The sequence below is a fragment of the Pteronotus mesoamericanus genome, unplaced genomic scaffold (assembly GCF_021234165.1).
Source record: "Pteronotus mesoamericanus isolate MK-2021 breed Mesoamerican mustached bat unplaced genomic scaffold, CSHL_Meso_final contig_52, whole genome shotgun sequence".
NCBI classification, from domain to species: Eukaryota; Metazoa; Chordata; class Mammalia; order Chiroptera; family Mormoopidae; genus Pteronotus; species Pteronotus mesoamericanus.
The window spans coordinates 13,984,492-14,006,639 of NW_026555189.1; positions in this window are offsets into that span (position 1 = coordinate 13,984,492).

A 22,148-nucleotide genomic window follows, 5' to 3' on the forward strand; every position below is an offset into this window, starting at 1 on the left:
TAAACAGAGAACATTCTGGAACCTCTAGGCTGCCAAAAACCTCTGAAGTCTTTTTATTCATCTTATAATCTTAGATCAAATTGCCTCCCTAGCATCACCATGTAACATCACCCTTCTTTTAGAGGGAGCATATTATTGTTCAAACTAAAACCCTCTTTGGGGGTGTCGGGAGGAGGAAGGAGGTCTCCATGGATAACTCTGCTGAGATGACAGATATACATTTGGCACATTGGGGCACGTGGGCACATTACCTCCCATAATGAGGAGCTTCTTTAAACTGACAAAGTATGTGTGTCAAAATCCATTTCCAAAATACTCATATCTAATGGGAAAATATGTATTTATCTTAAAATTAAAAAGACAAGGATATCTATTTTTACCATTTTTTTGACAATATCATAGTGGCAGTCTTCCAGCATAATGAGAGAAGAATATAAGATAGAGGTTATACAAGACTGGAAAGAAACAAAACTACCATTCTTCATGGATAGTTATGATCATCTACAGAGAAAACCTAAAACTCTAAAGGTCATAATTAGAATTAATAAGAGAGTTCATGAAGCGTTTTGGATATAAGATCAATATACAAAAACCAGTTGTAGTCTGTACATCAGCAACAAGCCATTAAAAACACTATTTACAATAGCAGCACAAAAGTAATATACTTAGGAATAAATATAATGAAAGCTGTATATGATGTCTATGAAAGGAAGTTATAAAACCTAAAGAAAACACAATCAGAGAGATATACCATGTTCAAGGATATGTAGATTCTATACTGAAAAATATCTTCGTTCTTCCCATATTAGTTTATAGATTCAATATAGTTTCTCTCAAAGTACCAACAAGGTATTTACGGAACTTCACAGGCTTATTCTGATTTCGATATAGAATAACAAAAGCTAAGAACAGCTAGGCACCTAGAAGAGTAGGTGGGGATTCACTGTGTCAGGCACCAAGATGTGTTTTAAACTATACCAATTAAGAAAGGTGTTCAGAAGGTATAATACCTAGCATAATGTCAGAAAGGTTCACTCATGTTGTCTCTTACTGCAGAATTTCCTTCTTTTTTTCCAGGCTGAATAATCTCCCCATGATGTATAAACCACTTTTTTTTTTTTTTTTTTTTTTTTTTTTACCCATTCATCAGCTGATGGACATTTAGGTTGTTTCCACATCTTGGCTATTATGAATAGTGCAATTTCAGTCAAGCAAGATGAATAAGCTCTAGAGATCTGCTGTACAACATTGTACCTTTAGTCAAAAATAATGTATTGTACACTTAAAATTTCGTTAAGAGGGCAGATCTCACAGTCAGCGACACACACAGTGATTGAAGGAAAGGGGCGGGACAGGAAGCACAAGATTTAATCTCGTTTCTTTCAGAGCCTTTGACTTTGAGAACGTTTGTTTTTCTCTGCCACTATTACAGTTCTTTCCTTTTTTCTCCACTGTAAATGAGACCCTTTTTCTTCTCTTTTGAACTTTTACACTTTGTTGGAAGGCATTGTCCTTGTGATTGGCTTTTTCAAGTCTAAAAATTGTGTTGAGTGTCATGAACTAGAAATAACTCCTGTTCACAGTATAAGCTATATTGGGTGTCCAACCTTTTGGCATCTCTGGGACACACTAGAAGAAAAAGAGTTGTCATGGGCCACATATTAAATACACAAACACTAACGAAAACAAAAATGTTTTAAATAAATTGGCGATTTTGTGTTGGGCCGCATTCATAGCCATCCTGGGCTGCATGCAGACCATGGGCTGTGGGTTGGATACCCCTGTGTGTAAAAGATCTGGTTCGCTTCATAAAAGTAATCAAGGCAGGATAATAATAATATTAATAATAATAATAATGCCACAAGGAAGCCCTTGTAGCAACGGAAAACCAAGCCTTTTCTTTATCATTTTACATATTTTGATCTGATTTAATTCTCACAACAACACTGCGTACATTATCTCCACTTTATGAATGAGGAGACTTGAGAAGTGGAAAGTTAAGTGAATTGCTCAAGATCACACAATAAGTGGCAGAGTTTATACTCAATCACATGCCACATCTAATATGGAATTTATAACCTATTCTTTGAAAACATCACGCCCTGTGCATTTGACCTTGTAAAGCAAACACTGGGAAATCAGGTGCTAGCAGGCTCTTGGATTGTGTGACTGGCAGTGTGAATGTGAACGGGCGTGCACCTGGCTTACACGCTGTATGAACTCCGCCGTGTTCCAATGAGTGCCTCTGCCAATGATGTACTTAAATGAACACTGGTCTTGGATATTTAGGTGGTTTTTGAATTTTGTTATTGTTAGAAAAACACTGCATGGAATATCTCTGTGCTTAAAGCTTTGTCTGCATCCGATCATGTCTTAGGAAAGAGTCCAAGTTTTTAGTGCTTTTAAGCCTCCTCCAAGTTGAATCCCAACCAGCCAGGAAGGTGAATGTTCTGGAGACTTAGGGAGGTGGCCGATGCGGGTGGCCAAAGGTTGAAGTCTCTAGACAGGTGCTGGGCCCAGACTCTCTGGGTGTTTCCTTTAGTGCCTTGGGAAGGGCCCCTTCCTCCCTGGTCTCTTGGGCTCCCTGGGCAGGCCCCACGTAATGGACAACAGCAGACTTGACCATGTGCCCCCTGCGTCCAGGGCTGAGTGAGCTCCCAGACCATGGAGAGGAGAGCTTCAAGGCAGTTTAGAGAGCCCCACTGTGGTTCCACTAAGAGATGGTTGGAAGTGAGTTTACTTAGATGAGCACTCCCCAACATTTGTTGGCTTGAAACTTTTGCAGTAAGAAATAATCTTGAAAAATTCCTTATGAATTATTAAAGTACTTTTTAAACAATATTTTCATATAGTAAAAGCTAAAAACATGATTTTCAGTACAAAATGATACTAAATTGGTAAATTTTTAAAATTGGATTTTAAAACCTTTTAAAATAAAGTTGTAAATAATATCAGAACAGGCAAACTTTGATCTTGCTCTCTATTATAAGTGACAAATGATACTTCATGAAATATGAAAAAGCATAATTTGTTGGCAACTAAATTAAAAATGGGCATTTGACATCATGTTTGGGTTTGGGACCCAATGCGTATTTAATGGGACCCAAAATATGAGTATATATTACAGCCTAAGAAACAGACATACATTGTTTTCATTTGGCATGCCTGAAATTTCTCTTACCATTAAACTGTTACTTTTTAAAAAGTAAACTTTCTGTTTTGTTTCCAAATGACATGAAAGAGATTTCAGGCCACTATCTGCAAGCCTGTCTCCACCAGTAACACCCTGTGGGCTGCAGATGGTTTTTGTTCCTAATAAACATAAAAAGTCAGAACAGTTGGCCAGAACAGTTACTCTCTTTCCTCTTTAGAAAATGACTTTGGAAGTTGTGGAGACATCTTCATGTGCTTCTTTAAACTTTTGTTTAGATGAGTGCAATTTGTAGATCTGGTTGAAATGGTCTGGAGGTGAATTCTCAGAATCATTATCACTTTATGCTCCTCTTGTATTTCCACATCCCTTGGTGCCAGGTTAGAGACTTGAGCCCCATCCAGCTGACCTCTGCTGACCTTGTCCAGCCCTGGAAGGCTTTTGAACCATTCTGCTTTAAAGAAAGAAAAAAAAAATCCATTTCACTGATAATTTAGTTTATTGTATCCTAAACAATACCACTGAAACAGGCAGTTTTATCACTATAATGACAGAAAACCCTGGAATGCTTTTGTTGAACCCTGGGGAGAGGGTGTTGAATCCCAGATTCCAAGGTGGTCATTTGGACACATGTTCTCTCCAGCCCTTTGCTGGACTTTCTGCTTCACTTTGGACTCAGGACACCATGGTTGGAGGCCTGATTTGTTTCAAGGTCCCCATTCAGAAACTTTGCTGAAATGGGAGGTTGCAGGGATTTGGGGGCTTAGCATGGGACGGGGGTCAGGAACCAAGATCTGTTTCCAGCTCAGTCTCTCTCTCTCTCTTTCTGCCTGCCTCCGTTTCCTCATTTGTAAAACAAAGGCAGAGCATTACTTGACCTTGGCTCAGGGGACGAGGATTTGCATTCTTTCTTAAGCACAAAATCCCTTCCCTTTCCTGCCCATCCCATGGAAGAATAACTGTAGGCAGCGATCGGTTCCCCTGACAAAAATCCCCTGGGGACACTTGTGTGGCCACAGCGCACACACTTTGCACACACAGCGCACACGCAGCGCAGCGCACTTTGCCTGGAGCAGGGTGGGGGAGACGCTCAGCCACCACCTCCAGTCTCGTTCTCCCTGACACATGTACAGTGAACTAATTTTGGGTTGTGATTTTTGGGACACCAAGAGCTCCAGAAAGTTCCTTTTACCTTCCTGCTGGTCTGATGCTTTTACAGACCTTCCTTTCTTACTATGGAGAGGAAAGAGACAGAGAGCTTTGCTTCTTTTTGGCAGGGGTGAATTGATGGAGGGAGCAAGAATAAAAATGCAATGGACATTCTGGGCTTTACTTCCTTCGGAACCAGAGCTGGGTTGGCCCTCTAGGATGAAGGATTTATCTTGCAACAGGCTCAGGGGAAGCAGTCTTCTCTATTGGTTTCACACCTGCAACTCTAGTTCTGGCCTCTAGAGGGCGTAGGACCCAAACTCCAGGGCTCTGGACCAGAATCCCGTGGATCTGTGGGAGTTCTGGAATTCTTCAACGTTCCTGTTGGAGAGAGGCCCCAGGAACGAGAATTTGGTTTCTTTCCTGGGTTTACAGCTGGGGAAATCAAGGCCTAGAGAAGGGAACTCACTCAGGGTCACAGAGAGACTTCGAGGCAAGCCAGGACATTTCAGCCCCAGTCAGCTGGCCCCTGGTTCAGGCCCTTTGCAAACCCTGGGTGATGGGAGACGGGCGCCCCGGGGAGGAGGTCTCCTTCCCCTTCCGCCCTCTTCCTCGGTCACCTTGTTCATCATGAAGTGTTTTTGCCTTTGAGTGTGGGGTGGGAGCGCCCAGCGTTGAGATGGAGGCCCTTAGGTCCACAGGAAAAAGGTAAGGCAACCTTTCAGCTCAAGCTCATTGATTTTGAAAATCCTAGGGATATGGAGGATGCCAAACCTTCTGCTACAGATGAGTTTTGCTGGTCAGAGGACCCATTCAGTGAAGGCGCCCCAGGAGGTGGTGCTGGGCCTGAATCAAAAGAGGAGCCCGTGTCAGCGAAGGGCGTTTGGGGCAGAGGAAACAGCAGGGGCTGAGAGAGGGGCAGTTCGGTGCACGGCGGTGGTAGAAGTGGTGGTGGAACAGCTACAGGAAGTTGGCTCACTGTGGAGGGTGCCGCACCCCATGCCACAGATGGGTGCTTTTCCCTGTAGGCCACCGAGAACCACAGAACAGTATAGCTCAGAAAGAGTGACTCCTTCTGTGCTGCTCCCAAGAGAAGGTCCCCGCTGGCATTTGGGAATCAGTGGGTTAACAGCACAAATGCTGCATCTCCACCTCCACAACCTTCTTCACCACACGTAGGGCCATAATTCTCCCTAATAAAATAATACGAAGCTCAATTATGCTCCTGTTCCCATGTTCCTGGACTTCATTAAGCACAAAGGGATTAAACACTTGTATAAATTAATCAATGTACCATAATCCTAAAAATTAGAAGATGAGTCCTTGAGGAAGAAATGTAATACGGGCTTTTTAATTAGCACGCCCCTGAGATTCATTGCTCTCTCCTGCAAATCCCATGTTTATGAATTGCTTTCTGGTTTGAAGGGGAAGGCCCCGCGGACTCCCGGCCTGTTGAAAGGAAATGCCAGGAGCTGCACTAATTCCCCAGGCCCATACCCTCCTCAGAGCCAGAGCTGGATGGCAGGGCTGGCCTGGCTTTCCTTTCTTCCTTTTGTACCCCAAACAAGAGCTGACTTTTAAAAAGGAACTCAGAAAAAGGATCCAGAGGTGAAATGAAGCTACTTTTATCCTCTTTACAGAGCCTGTGGGATTCATAGCGTAGATTTGAGGGATGCGCGGATCTGGGTGTGGATCCTTGCCCTGCTGCTTTCCAGCTCTGTGAGTATGGACAGGCCACCTGACCTCTTAAAGCTTCAGTTTTCTCCATCTCCTTCTCTGCCCTAGGTCTTTGTGAGAAATGCCTCCTGACCACACATAAGACCCAGAGCTTCCTCAGCTGCCTCAGCCTTCCTCCTTTCTGGTATGGGGCAAACACATCTCTTCCACCATGGCCAGACTGTTCTGGGCTCAGCCTCACATTCCTATGCACCTGAGCTTGGCCATCTTTTTCTTTCTAGACCCTTCTCTCTCCTTAACTTAGTCTCTCCTTCCCGACAGCCTTGAGCCATGCCAAGTCCTTCCATCCCAACAAAACCAAAACATAATTCTTTTTTGACTTCACTTTTTCCTCCAGCTACTACATGTTGCCTCTCTTGTCCCGTCTGCAAGGTACATGGCCTCCCCTAATTACAGCTCAGTCTGTGCCCCTGACGCAACACTTTCGTTTGTCTCGTTGGGATCTCCAGTGAGTCTTTATCTTACTTGATCTCTTTGCACCAATGGACTGAGAGGACATTTCCCTCCTCCCTAGAACCCTCTCTGGTTTCCTCCTGGCTTTTTAGATACTCCTCCTCAGACTCTCCCCCCGCCCCTTTTTATCTTAGAAGTGTTGGTGTTTTTCAGGTTTGTTCTCTACGCTTTCCCTAGCCACATGCACCCACTTCAGAGTCTTCCCGCTGCCTGCTCACATGCCTTCCACGGGCCTCCCTGGCTCGGTACTCCCTGTTCTGCTCCGGAGCCCAAACCCAAAGGCCCTTTGGCCTTTCTATTCAGTACTGTGACATCTTCCAGACTTTTCAAACTCATTGTGTCCATGATGAAACCCAGGCCTTTTCCTCCCAAGAGTGTTTCTTCTTTAGAATCTCAGTCTACATAGTGGCACCTATCAATATATATCTGAGGATCTAGAATCCTGCTTTTTCTCCACAAGGGCAAGGATTGGGTATCTTGGTCCCCACTGCACTCCCAGGCTGCACAGACTCTGGAGCAGAGCAGATCCTTGAATGGGTTTCGTGGAGGGGTGATGGCCCCATTTACATCCTTTCCCTTGAGGATCAGTGGGCTCAGTTAGTGAATGATTGTACTTTTGCATTGAGTCATCTTTCCTGATGGTTTCAGCCAACATTGAGGCCGATGCCGACCCTGATCCAGGTAGTAGTCCCTTGGGACTTCTCTTTGGGAAAGATTTTATTTCCAGGCACAAACCTTCCATCCCATGGCCTACTTCCATCATCTCTGTTTTAACAAAGGGCCTTCCAGTTCAGGAAGCAGAAAGGCTCATGGAGTCCACCTCACTGGGAGACTGGCATCTGTTGGGACTTGCAGAACCTAGGCTGTGCTGCACGATGTGGGGCCCCAGTTGAAGACAGGGTTCTTTGGTGGCCATGGCATGGCCACTCCTGCCTTGCAGCCACCTTAGCTCCACTCTCCCCCCTGGAACGCCTTCCCTAGAGTCCGAGGCTAGGAGTGGCCATGCTGGTCCTTCCCCGCGATCGGTCCTTCCTGGAGAAGGCTTTGTTCTGTTTTCCGAGAAGCGCCTGGCAGTTCAGCCACCGGCACCTGCACGCCACCACTCCCATTCCTCCGCGCCCATCTCTTTTCACCCTGGCTCACTCACCCCATGTGTTTTGGAAAACACAGACACACTCATAACAGCAGTGCTGCCAAAACTCACACCCCCGGCCCCTTACAGGAGGTCCCTGGTGCTCTCGGGTGGCTGGCACTACCTGTGGATGGTGCCGAGGACCTGGCCAGGAGCCGGGCCAGCGGTCTCGTTGATGAGCAGCTTCATTAACCTCGGGCTCAAGATAGAACACAGGGAATCCCATGTGGCTCTAGCATCCCATTGTGGGGAGCCCTATTTTCCAGTTCCTCCCGTGTCTCTTGAGGACGGGTGGCCTCCATTCTCTTGCCCCTGCAAGCCTGACCTGAGAGGCTGACCCCCGACCCCTACTTGAAGAAGAGGATCTCCTTAAAACCATTCTTGCCCTGCATCACCAAAGTCTGTCAGCCACATGCCCTGCGCCCTGCCACTGCTTCCAGCCAGGCAGCTGAGTCTTACTCATCTCTGCAAACGAACCATTTCCCCAGCAGCTCTCATTGCCATGGGGTCTTCCTCCCGCTGAGATTTGGTGGGTCTCTCCACAATTTTCCAGATGGCTTTAGGTCTTTTTTGTGGGCCTTCAGGGACAATGGGTGGGGGCCCCTCCCCATTCTTTCCCAGGCCAGGGCTGGCCCCAGGAACGGTGAAGGCAGATTCCTGGAACGCAGAGGGCTGGAACTCAGGGAACAGCCTGGGGACACGCAGTGAGGAATGTCCAAACACGTGTCCTACAGTACCTTCATCCTGCCACTACCTCTGTACACATAAATGCATGCGGGCACATGTACACACGCATACTTATGTGCAGGGGTGGGGGGTCAGAAATGTCTCCCGGTTGGTACTTTCCTTGCATCGCAGCAGAGCTGAGCCACCACTGCCGAGCGCTGGTGTTCTGCACACAAATACCCGTGTGACCATCAGCCAGCCTGTCCTGGGTTTGCAACAGTCTGCAGAGCCTGGCCAGATGGCCCAGCCTTCATATATATATTTTTAAATAAAGAGAATAAAGCCAGCCTGCTTCTCCCCAGTGGTTCACCTCAAAGTCCTGTACCCAGACAACTTTTCAGTATCACAGCAATTGATGCAGTTGATGAAGAAGTGACCCTTAGCTCTGATGGAAAGAGAAGAGGGGGCCTGGACCCACATCCCTGACTGGTCAGTCAGTCCCCAACCCTTTCCTCTGCTACCAATGTCCTTGAGTTAAATGCACAAGAAAGAGGCCTGGGGAGAGGGGTGTCTCCCAGCACTAGGAGAAAGGTTATCTCAGGATGTCGGTGGCGGCAGGAAGGACCAGTTGTGTCACTGAAGTTTATCCACGCAGCCTCTTCCCCCACTGCCAGGAACACAGCGTGCGGCCTGTTTCAGCCCTTTCCACCCCAGGGTGCTCGCAGGGGCGGAGTCCGTTCGTCACAGGGACTAGACTGTGATTTTCTGATGCTGGGTCTCAGGGCTTTCCTCCTGTTTCCTTCTGGCAGAAACTTGGTCTGCGTGCTCCCTGAAAGCATCCAGACGTTACCTAAAATCTTAGCAGAGGGTTAGTTCTTAGGGATTTCTCCAAATCCAGGATCCATAAATCAGATAATACCTGAATTACATAGTCCCTCCATGCCAACCAGGCAATATGTTCTAAGACACCAAGGAAGAGCTGTTTCTCACCGGGTCTTGCTCCTGTATCACTCAGAGAGCGCATTTCGACAGAGAGGTGAGGCCTTGCCTCATGGGAGAGGAGAGGTGGACAAGTGATCATCAGAGCAGCCTTAACTCCAGATTTCTAGGACAGGGAGTCTTGGACAGCTTTGCCTGGTCTAGTGAAAGTCACCAAAAATAACTTTGGGGGTGGGGTACTTTGCCAGTTCATGGGTGGGTGCTGTGTGATCCAAGGTGCTAAGAACCCACAGAAGGTCAGGTAACCAGCTGGGACCTCTGCAGGTGACCATGGACCCTGGTTGTGGGAAGTGCATGCGCCGGCTCCCCTCTCACATTGCTCCTGCTGAAGCCCTTGAACCTTGACAGAGGATGTGGGTTGCTATGGTGATGGGAGGGGAGTTAAACGGGGAGAAACCTGAGGGAGTGGTTGGTTCCAATAGAGAGATAGAATTTTGACATAATATAACCATTGTCCCAATTTTCCCTAGAGCTGGGCTTTAGGCAGCACTTGCTTATTCCTGCTTGACAGGTGGGCAGTATGGGACTAAGAAAGGCTTCCAAGCTGCCAAAAGCCAGGCATGTCTGTGTTTCATTACATTACCCTGGTGGTCCCAGGGCCCCCCGATGCTGGTGGGGAGTCCCTGTGAGGGTCATATTGGGCCCTGGCCTCAGAGTCTTGGAGGTGTGGCCCGTGTGAGTGGGGACGGCTCATTTTGCTGAGAGCAGAGGCAGCTGGATGTGGCCTGCTCTGTCCCGTGGACCTCCTTCGGCCAACTCTTTGCTTCCAATGGGATAAGAGAGGCCTCCTTCAAGGGCTTAATTTCTTTTTTGTGCATAGACAACTTCCAGGCTTTTACCTTGGCTTTTACCAATGCCTTTCCCCTTGGGAGGCAGGTATTGGGGGAACCCTTGGGCATCTTCTAGATGCTGAAGACCAAGGTCAGCAGTGAGAAAGTGATTGATACCTATTTGAATATTGGTAAAGAGGGGAAAGACACAGAATGCAGATTCTTCCTCATCCACCAGCTCATATGCCTTTTCTTTGAAACATTCATCATTTGAATGCCTCTACCTGTCCTCCTTCCCTTCCTGCCTCCCTCTCCTCTTCTCTTCCCTTCCTCCAAACTTTGCTGAGCACCTACTAAGGGTAAGGCGCCCTGACAAGTCTTGAGGATGTAAGGACCGGTAAGCCTTGGGCCCCGTAGGAAGGAGCTTGTAACCTAGGGTGGGGCCGGGGTGAGGGGTGTCAGACATCTGAGCCAATGGTGAATTCTTCTGGGGACGCTGTGTGGTGTGTGAGTGCAGAGAGGGGACAGAAAGCTGGGCCTCGGGGAGCTAACACAGCTTCTCAAGGAGGTGGCCCTTGAGCTGTATCTTGAAGGAAGAGATTTATTTAAGGAAAAATACAACAAAACTTAATCCTTACCCAGGGACATTCTTTTTTCATTCCTTTTAGAGAGAGAAGGTGAGTGAAAGAGAAACATCAATGTGAGAGAAAAGCCCAGGCCAGGGATCAAACCCACAACCTTTTGGTTACAGGATGATGTTCCAACCAACTGAGCCATAACAGTCAGGGCAAAGGAAGAGATTTCTAAGCAGACAGTGGGTAGGCCCCTGGCTGGACTGGACAGCCTGGACAAGTCTGATCTTTTTTTGTGTTAGTCACCAAGGCTGGTCATGATGACAAAATTGGGGCACCCCTGTCATCTTGCTCCTCCTGCTCTGAGGTACTTCCATTACGATGCAGCACGAACCTGCTCCCCAGAGCCCTGCCCTCTGCTGTGGGTCTCCCTTCATCCAGGAAAACGCCCTGCATTTCAGGCCTGGTGAGCGGCCTACTCCTTCATCCCTAGTTCAGGGGTTGTCTTCAAAGTCCGGAGTTGAAGTGAGTCTTGGAGCCCGTAGGGAACAGTGTCAAGGGGGGGCAAACAATCTCATATAAAGGTCGGGTGGCCGGGGCACGGCATTATCCATCTCGAAAAAGTGGCGTGGTTTAGGGGGAGGGCGGGGCGGAGGCTTTCAGATTTTTCTGCAAGTTCTTTTTACTTCTCTAGGAGGGGAAATCATCTTAGTGTGGGTAGGCCCTCCTTTCCTAGCGAGTCCTAGAGTCCTAAGAAAGCAGCCTTAGGCCTTGGAGACATAAGCCCAGGAGCTTATGATACGTGTGTGCTACAAAAGGCTGATGTCACACATGTGAAAAGGACTGTGACATGTGTGGTGTTTGAGGGATGGAGACCCCTAGCTCATGGCGTCACATGCCTTCCCTTTTCTACACTGAATCTGCTGATAGATCCTGGCCTCCATTCTCTGCCTTCTGGCCTGTGATCTTTTCTTTCTTTTAAAATTAGATACAATAAGGAAAGAGGTAGCAAAGAGACAAATGTGAGGTTATTGGCAAGGCCCAGTGGCCCAGGAACATCCTTAGTTTAGGAGCCTGGACTCTGATCACCTTTCTTGTGGCCTCTTGGCCTAAGGACAAGCCATGTGTCAGTGAGCTTTCCCCGTGTAACTAGTCACCCCCAAACCTGGGGCCTTAGAAAAGCAACATTTACTTGGTGCAGGATTCTGCAGGTCAGCACTTCGGGGTCCGCCGGGCAGTTCTGGCAGTTCTGGCCTTGGCTGGGTTCACTCCCCTGTCTGTGGTCAGGCGCCAGGATGGCGGGCGGCTGACGGGTCCGCAATGGCCTCATTCTGCGGTGGTCGGATGGCTGTACTGCAGGGTCGCGGGCGTGGCTGGGATCGGGTCTCTGATCCTGCAGCAGGCCAGTGGGGCTGTCACAGGACCAAGGCACATTCCAAGAGAGAAAGAGCAGACGACACAAGCCTCCTGAGGCCCAGGCTCAGTATGTCACTTGTACTGTGTTCTGTTGCCCAAAGCAAGTCACAAGATCAGCCCAGATTCAAAGGATGAGGGAATAGACACCGTCTCAGGATACAAGGACCCACTGAGTCACGTTGCAAAGGTCTGATCACTGCAGGGCTAGGGAACTGGAGTCACTCCTGCTAACAGGCTGCCCAAGCCAGCCCTCTTCTTGGTCTGGGCGGAGACGATCCCCTCTGCCAAATTCTCGGCCATCTTTGCTGTGCTCTCTGCCCCGGCGCCATTGTGCAGTGAGGGTGTGGGCAGAATCCAGCTTATAGGACCCTCTCCATCTAGGGCGGACCTGTCCTTTGTCAGCCCAGAAGCATGTCATTCGTCAAACCTTTATTTCGGCACCCAGGCCCCGGCCAGGCAGGAGACCTGCACGGGGAGGCAGGAAATCCTTGTGATTAAGAGCTTAGATTCTGGAGGCAGACAGGTCTGGCTTGGAATATTACAGGCTTTGTGGCAAGTCACTGTCCTTCCCCAAGCCTGTTTCTTTATCAATAAAGTGGGGATAACATCTATCTTACTGGGAAGCTGGGAGCCCAAATCATCTTGTGCCTAAAGTGCTTAGCGCAGCGCCTGCTCCGCAGTGGAAGCCCACTAAATGGTGGCTATTATTATTAATAATAAATGGGGGCTGAGTGAATGCATAGATGAAGGAATGTCTGGGTAACTTTCAACCAAGTATGCATAATTAATGCTTATTCCCTCCTCCTCCTCACCCAAATGAAATATACAAAAGGTCTAAGGAAACCCATTAGCTGCTGCTAACTTTCTTTCCTAATGAGAGAATGCACAGCCAGAGCCAGGGCTCCTTTGTGACCTGGACACTGCGATGGATTACTAACACCCCACTCCATTTCTGGGCTCTGAAAGCCAGCGCTACCCCTCCCTGCACCCAGAAACTCTTCCTCCGACCGTGGAAAACCGAGACACAGCTGCACCAGTGGCTGACGAGAGACGTTATCCCCTCGGTTGCCTGGCCGGTTGGTCTCCACACCTGCAAACAGCCTCCAGTTTTCCCTCCTCTCCAAAGCAGACCGGGCTTGGCTCTCCACGCCTCCAGCCTCCCAAGTGCAGTGGAGTCTGCAGGGAAGGCAGGGAGAAGGCTGAGGGATTAGACACTCACGGCCCCTCTTGGAGGCTGGAGCTGTTTTTAGCTCTGTCCCTCCAGCAGGCGGCCTGGCCTTGGGGTCTGGGCCCAGCCTGGTAAATTAACAACAGCAGCAGACTGTCGGGGCCCAGAAAGCAGCTCCCCCTAAGTGCTGCCGAGATAGAAGTGCTGTCTTATTTGTGGCGGAAGAGAACAACATTCGAAAACTGTGCGCCTGCTTGAGCATTTCGGGAACGTGGATGACACAGCATTGGGGAGCTGCTTCTCCTGAAGCTCCCAGGAGAAGAAAGAGCTCCCAGGTTTTCTGAAATGGCATTTGTGACTGGGGACGCTCCCAGGGGCTGTGGAGGGGCAGGAATCCGGGTAGTCGGTGTACAGTGGGTTAATTTTGCTTTCTAAGCAAGAGGGTCAGTTTCTGGAGGCCAGTGGGCTGCAGGCTGATACAATCTGTTGGCAAAAATAACTCTGGATTTGGATCTAACAAAGACTATAAAAGAGAGGCTCCAGACTTTTTTCCAGCCTTGCAGGAGGAGGGTGGTTTTAAATGAAGGGCAGATGTAGCCCGAGGCTCAGATCTGCCTCCCCCAGTCCTGCTGTAAACGTATTAAAGGACAGAAAGAAAGGCAGGACTTTTATGGTTAGAAAGAAACTGGCCTGACAAGGCAGCATCGCTGAGCCCAGGGAGAGGGTGGGATCTTCTCTCTTTGCAAGCAGTGCCAGGGAGAGGACAAGAGAGGCTGGGTGGGGTCCCTGGGTAGGTACAGGGGTCCCCGATCTGACAGTAAGGTCAGGCGCAGGAAGGAGGGGCAGCAGGGAGATCAGGAGGAGGGTCCTGGCTGGTACGGGTCTTAGGTCTTCGATCCGGTCAGCCCCTCTGCTGGGTCAGTCCTTGCCCCACAACTCTGGCTGTCCACACAGGATGCTTTGCGACTTCATGTGAAATGGGACTGAGGCTGGAGTCCTGGCTTGCTTTTCCCAGGCAGCATAGCACCTGGCACCTGGGAGGGACTCAGCCTGTTACTCCGGTGACTAAATAAAAAGCACATGCTCTTTGCAGCAAGAACTCTTTACCTTTAAGCATCCACAGGCACTTACCACACTTCAGGCTTGGGTACCTGAGGTACCTCTGGCTGAGTTAGCACCTTATGATGCCTGTGACCATCTGAACGGCTCACCTCACCCGTCAGCACCTTGTAAGAAGAGCAGGCTAGGCATTAGGAGCAGGGTGTGTGGGGCTGGGGGTCAGGGAAGGGCTCTGGTACTGCTCAGGAACTGGAGTCTGGGCAGGGATGCTGAGGCAGGCCCCCAGCGGCAAAAATGGCATCACATGAGGGGGATCCAGGGTCAGCACAGGGCTACTGAGGTGGGCTCTGATCACAGGAAGGGTCAGGCCAAGTCGGGCCTGGAAGCCAAGGGGAAGGGGCCAGAAGGACCTTTGTTCAGTTTTGGAGGGTGGGTGGTATTTGAACTTTCCCAGCTGCAATCTACTATCCAGATGGCGGGCGGAGCGTTCTGCGTAAGTCAGAGAGCTGACCATGCCACGCTCTCTCCTTCGAATCCCTCCTGTGGCTCCCAGTTACTTCCGGGATAGAGTCCAAACTCTGCAAGGTGTTAAACAAAGTCTTCTGCAGTCTCTCTCATGCTTTGTCCTCACTCGCTCCTTCCATCCTGGGGTCTGGCGCACATAGCTTGGGCTTCCCTGAATGGGCTGCTCTCTGCCTTGCGTGTCTGCATGTCATTCCAGCCTCTGCCAGTGCCCTGCCCTTATCCCGTCTGTCCACCCCCAAGGCACCTACCTCTCTGATGGACAATTTCATATCTCCAAGGCTTCAGGTCTCAAAAGCCTGAGGACTTTCTCTGGTCTCAGGAGGATGGCCTGCCTGCCCACGGTGTGCTCTACAATCTCTCAGAGGGTCCCTAGGGGTTGTGTCCTGCTTGTCCCCGCAATGACCCACTCGTTAATGTATTCATTGCTTTCCTCTCTTCCCTGTTGCTATGGGCTAAATGCTTTTGTCCCCCCAAATTCATATGTGGAAGCCACCCCTCCAAAGTGATAGGATTAGGAGGTGGGCCTTTGGGAGGTGGGATTGCGCCTTCCTAAGAGTCCTGAGAGAGCCTGTGTCCTCTCTCTGCCATGTGAGTATACAAGAAGTGGGCGATCTTCAACCCAGACGGGGTTCTCCCCAGAACCCGACTGTGTTGACACTCTGATCTTAGATTTCTAGCCTCCAGGCTGTGAAAAGTCAATTACTGTTATTTACATACAGCCCAAGCTGACCAAGATATCTCTTACATCCCCCTTCCCTCGCCAGCTTCCGGGGTCATCCCCGCACCCGCCTCTCCCACTGCCCCATAATGTCCTTCATGCCCAAGTTCTGACCTCATGGTCTACTTTGAGAGGGACCCAAACCGTGACTGTGGTACTTGCGGTTCCTTCTGCCTGGAATGCTACTGTCTTGTTTATTGGTTGTCAGCTCAGGTGTTCCTGATGGGCTTCCCTGAAATTAGCCACCCTATTCTGTGCTCCCAAGGCAGGTGGCCCTGTCCTCTGGCTGACTTGCTGGTTGGCATAACCCGGCAGCTTCTGCGTGTGGTCCAGCGCATGGGGCCCTCAGTATCGGGGCCGCGCATTCACATCTGTGTGTCCTGTGGTTGGCATAGCGCCTGACACGTAGTAGGGGTTCAGCAGGTACGTGTTCAGGCTGGGGGCAGGATGAACACTTGCATGTATTAGCAGTCTGGGCTTCGAAACAGCAGCGAATAGTGTTTCCTGTGTTTCACAGATTCTCCCTCTCTTGGCCAAAATGTATAAAAGAATTTTTGAATAATATCTTGCTTTTGTATAGTGTGAGGGCTTCTCAAAGCATTTTTACCTGAGGCCCGGTCTTACCTAAACTCTGCAAAGAGCAGACAGCATTGCCCCTTGTTACAGGTACGATCACTGAGGCCTGGAGGCTAGTTGGCTGGCCCCAGAAAATAGCCATAAAGGTGGAGGTTGCAGTCCAGAGGGATTAAATAAATGGCCTGGGGGCACACAGCTCACAGCCTGCAGGAGAGAGCCAACCAGACCCTGGCCTGTCTCTGGAATCCACATTCTCTCCCCTGACCACCCACCTAGAGTGGGTGCCTGCTGTTGTCGGGGTCCCTGTGCGGGGCCCACCCCTCCACTCTCCATTCTGTTCTCACAACAAACCTCTTAAGCTAGCGGGTGCCGTTCTGTGGGTCAGAGGAGGAGACGGAGGTTCTGAGAGGTTCCTAGAACAGATCCAAGCTCCACCTCCCCAGTCGGTCTGACTCCACATCCAGCGCTGTTTCCGTATAGCCAGTCCACTCCTTTTTTCTAAACATTCCTGTATTTTGTGTCCCAAAGCAGGCAGCACAGGCCGAGAGAGTAGTATTCCAGGAATGTATCTGGAGAAGATTTAATGGCAGGCACTGATCAGAAACCCTCGGTGCATGTGTCTGCGGGGCTCAGGGTTCCCAGCAGAGAGGCAGGTGGGACTGGCAGCACTGAGGCAGCAGTTTGCTCCTTACTGGGGCCCTGCGAGTGTTTATGCCTCAGATTAAGAAGGTTTTGCTGCTGTGAGGAGAAGGAAGGGAGAGGAAGAAGATGCAGAGGAGATCGTTAGCATCTCCCCCTTCTCTTGCCAGCTTCTCTTGGCACCTCAAGATTTCCCAGCAACAACTCCACACACAAGTATCTTCACTCCTGTTTAAGGAGCTGGGAGATCAGGTGGAGAAGGCCGGGCTTTGCCAAGTGGAGAAAGGCATTTCATCGTTTCAGGCTTAAACGGTCTTGACGCTTCCCTCCTCCCCTCCCCGCGTGCCACATCCCACCAAGACATCAATTTTCCCTGTTAAAGAGAGTCTGTGCCGCAGCGCCTTTCCACATCGCTTGCCTGAGCAACTGGAGGAGACCTCCTTCCTGTCTCTCTGCTTCCACCCCTGCCCCAAATTGTCCCTCCCACACTGGCCCAGGTGACCCTTTGCAAATGCAAACCTGACCGTGTCAACCTCTCGCTTACACCCTTTCGTGGCTCCCTGTAATGGTGTACAGTTATACATACAACCAAGTGCTAGCAAACCGGCTGACGAGGAAACACCCTGATTTATAGTGTTTGCTGATTGCTATGGTGTAAAGACTCCCGCTATCTGAAGCTATGACATTCCCCTGGCAGCACTTTGAATATGTAGCAATGGCTGTCCTTGAGTGGTTTCACCGCTGCATAGCACTGATGAAGCGTCTGGCACCACTGGCTTCTCCAAATCCTCCCCACCCGCCAGGCCCACTTCTGGTCTCACCGGTTCCAGAACGCCTCCCCTGACCCTGTTGCTGCCATAGTGGGAAGTACTCCTGCCAATATCCGATCTGTCCTGCCTTCCTTGCAGGATCCCTGGTCACTTCCCACAGTGAGGATGGACTGTTTCAGGTCCCAGCCACCATCTTCTTGCGCTCTTAACTCTGGTCAGGAATCAGGCCATCCCAGCGAGCACTGACTGCGCAACAGCAGTGCGGACAGTCGTGGTGTAACCGCCACTGGGGAAACAGGCAGTGCCAGCCTGGGGCCTTGCCCTCAGGGGCTGGGAGCCTGCGCTAGGTTCTGCCGGCACCAGGAGGCAGGAGCCGCAGGCCAGCACCTCCAGCACGTCCCCCGCCTGAACCTGAGGCTCTGGCCAGTTACTCTTTATCATCATGGTGGGTGGAGGGTTTTTATCTTGATTGGCAGTGATATGCTCGTGAATGGGAAAGCAGAAAGGACCGAAGGGGGCTCTTCAAGGTCAGGAGGTGCTCTCTCTGTTGAGACTTCAATTCTGTAGAGAAGGAAAGGGGGAACCATGGCCGCTCTTCGCGCCTTGGGGTAGGGTGACCCCCGCTCCCAAACTCTGCCTGGAGCCTGCCATCCCTGCTCTAAAAACATCACCACCTCCTGCTTCCCGCCAGGAAAAGGCTGAGCTTGGTGTTTAAAGAAGCCTTAATATTAAAACAAAAATGAAATTTTTTCCCCCTAAATGATTGGCAAAATCTAAAAGGGCAATAAAACCCAGTGCTAACAAGGATGCTGCAAAATGGCATTCTGTATACTCTCCATGGGAGAGGAAATGGGCCCAAACCTTTTTTCTTTTTTTTTGGATCGTAAATGTTTGGAAACATTTACATTCAAGGAATCTGTAAAATTTATGTGAATGTCAGCATGAGTGCATGAAAGATGTGGATTTTTTTTTCATAAGAGCAAAAAAATTGGAAATAACAAAAAATTCATCAGTAGGGATTGGTTGACAAGAGCAATATACTTATAAAATGCAACAACATGTTCCATTTTAAGAAGTATGCTAGAGCCCTGGCTGCTGCGGCTCAGTTGGTTGGGCATTGCCCCACAAGCCAAGAGGTTGCGGGTTCGATTAGATTCCTGGTAAGGACACATGCCTGGGTTGTGGGTTTGGTCCCAAGTCGGGACGGGTGCAAGAGGCAACTGATAGATGTTTCTCTCCCTCTGTTTCTCCCTCCTCTCCCCTCTTTCTGGAAGCAATAAAAAAAAATTAAAAAGTGAATAAAACATGTGGTGCGTCTGCAGGTGGTGATTTGGACGACGGTCCGTGGTGTGTTGGTAAGTGGGGTTAAAGCAAGTTGCAGATATTGCTGGTGTCCCACTGGAGCAGGACCGTGTCTCTGGTTCACAGCTGTCCCCAGCACCTGGGACAGAATCGGGCCCCAGGAAGCACACTATAAATGTGGCCATTATTATGATTGTCAGCAGGCCATAAAGAAATGATGAAAGAATCCTACTTGGTGAACTCCTATGTAGAAGCATAGTAATAATGTGAAAATGTTCTTGAAAACACTAACAGAGCCTGCTCCTGCTTGGAGTAGAGTTGTCAGGGAGGGAATGAAACACTCAAATGTATTTCATACATTTCTTCAGTGTTTGAATTCGGTATCAGTTTGTATTATTTTGTGATTAAAATAACAAGGAAAAGAATTGGGGAAAGTATCCCTTTGCAACCTCTCCCCTCCAGTCACACTCCAGTCTTTGCGGGTCTGGGGGCTGGTCCTGCTTCCGTTGATTCCAACCTGGAAAACTGTGGCTAATGAGAACGCCCCTCCCATGGGGTGGTGGAGAAATCCTACATGGTAAAGAGGGGGGTGTGCTCGCAGAAGTGGCTCACAGAGTTAGCTGTGCCCCCCCTCCCATGGAGTGTCATCACCGACTGTCCCACCTATCTTTTATTTTTTGCCCAGGGCCTTAGGTTGAGTCCGTCAGGAAATCATTAGTTCCTGGAACATGACCAGGGATGAAACCCTCAGGAAGATCCAGCCCAACTCTATCCATTTGTGGAAATCAGGACTCAGAGGGGTTAAGTGATGTGCCCAAAGTCACACAGCTTCCAAGTGGTAAAGATATGTGCACTGAGCTCCAAAGATGTGCTTTCATTTTCATTTCATTTTGTTGAACCTCCTGGCAGGGACTTAAGATTTCACCTTCCCAAGAGAACTTCCCAAGAGGCTGAGATGCCTTAATCCAAGGGGCAGGGGTCTCCAGCGGGGCCTTTTTACAGTCTGTCAGAGGCTGCCCTGTCCGTGGCCCACTCCCCTTGGCCCTGAGAAAGGAAGGGGCTGGGCCGGAGACGTGCCCCCATGTTGGTATGGACTTGGGACTCTTCCTCCCTGGCTGGTCCTTTCCAATCACACACCGGGGCCTACCGCCTCACCAAGGGGCTTTCCTTGGTCGTCGGAAGCCCCAGAGACAGCCAGATCTGGGTTCACATTTTTGCCCTAATTGGCTGTGGGCCTTGAGTTACTCGGCTGCAAAATGGGGGCAGTGAGACCTGCCTGTCAGGTAGGTACAGGTCGAGGATTAGGTGAGACGAGTGCCACACCTTGCACGTCCGGCTCACCATGGGCGAGCTGGTGGATGACGGGCAAACCTGAGTCGGCCGGGTTAGAAAGGCGCTTTCGTCCTGGGCCCTCGAGGCTGCCTGTGGTGAGTGGTGGGGCTCGTGGGGGTTGGGGCTAAGACAAGAAGTCGGTGTTTCTGACTGCGGTCTTGGCGTCGGTGTGGCTGCCTTTGGACCATTCTGGAGGTCCCTTAAAGACACTTGGGAGCAGGGTAGTAGTGTGGCCGACAGTGTGACCTTGGTAGTCTTGCGGTCCTGGGTTTCAGTCGCAGATCCACCCTTCACCAACCGCGTGAGCTTGGGCAAGTTCCTCAAATTCATGCACCTCTGTTTCCTTGCTTGTAAATTCAGGCTAATATTAACATCTGTCGTGCTGTGAACACTAAAGGAAATAAAGGCTCTCAAGCCTGATGCCTGTGTATGGTAAATACCAGGAACTGTCAGCTTGTTTTAACGTTTTATATTTGTTCCTGTTTTTACTATTACCGTATGGTAGCTCTTTGTGCCATTCATCAAATATTTTCCCTTTGCCTCGGGGAGAATGGTGGGATTGTACTTCTGGGACCCACTAAAGTTAGGCTTGGCCTCTGACTTGCCTGGGGCCAATGAAGTATGAGGAGAAGTATGCGTCACTCTGGGGAGAAGTTTTAAGGGCCAGGGTATAATTTGCTACCTTCCCTTCTGCTCTCCCAGGAGCTGTGCTGAGTGGCAACCCTGCCCTGAACATATAGGCAAGTGACAAAAACCCCTGTGTGGGGATAAGCCACTGAGAGTGGGGGTCAGAGGTTGCGGCAGTGTAATGTGGCTTCTCCTGACTGATGCACACGGGCCGGCCCAGCGTGGCAAGACTGCGGGGGGTAAATGGCCTTCTGCTGTGTCACGAGAAGAGGGAGAGGAGAGAGTCAGGGGTTCATGCAGTCCCTCACACAGGAGGATTTTGTCCCATAGAGTGATTACAGCCGGCGGGCCCTGTATCCCCGACTGGAAGAACTAGGCCGCGCGTGGGAGGCTGCACAGATCGGACCAGACTGCAGCTCTGCATCCTCCTTGGAACCAGTGGGTGCTCTGCCTGGACCTCTCCCATCTATTTCTCTGCAGAGAGTGGGCTGTTCCTGCTTCTTGCTGTGTGAACTTCCAAGTGACTGTCAAGGGCCTTTGCTCTTCAGTATTTTAAACTGCATTCCCTGGAGGCAGCCCTGGTGAGCACTCCCTGCGCTTGCCCTCTGCCTGGACTGCCACGGCCTCCGGAAAAAGGCCCTGGCCTGAAACACCAGCCCCTGGGGACCCTCTGGACTGCCGTGCAGGGGATCATAGAAGATTGACATCCCAGGTCCTCATGCGTGGGCTGATGTTTTGACTTGCACTCATTTCTATTAAAGTAAAAATGACAGATATAAAGTTATTCAACCCCAGACTGGAGCAGAGGTGAGCAACAAGATACGGACACCTAAAAGCCAGGAGATGGAACCTAAAGGGGTGAAAAAGGGCATCGAGGGGGAAGCTTGGGGTGTGGGATGGGCAATGAGTCATACTTCCTCTGGAAGGTAATGCAGGGACTTTGAGGTCAGGCGGCCCGGGTTCAAAACCTGTTCCAGCCACTTGGCTGCCGTATGATCTTCGGGGGAGGAGGGCTCATTCCGAAGCCACGAGAGTGCAGTTGGCTCCATCATGAGTCATGTGAATGTCTGTGCTGGATCGTAAGTGGGACACTCAGAATGCACCCCGCTCCCCCTGATCTGAGTGCCTCGCCCCGTGCCCCCTAAAATGCATTCGCACCAGTACTCACAGCCACCTTTTCTTTGTTTCACTGTAGGGGTAAAATTGAGTGGAGCTCAGTTAAACAAACATTTACTGAGTTCCTCCCACATGCAGGCCGCGGACTGGTCTTGTAGACAGAAAGATGAGAAAACAACGCCACTGGTGGTCAGTCTTCAGACACCGTAGGGAGAGCTCATGGTTGGAATTTGGGGGAATTGGTCTAAGAGAGCCGTTTCCTCTTGCTGGG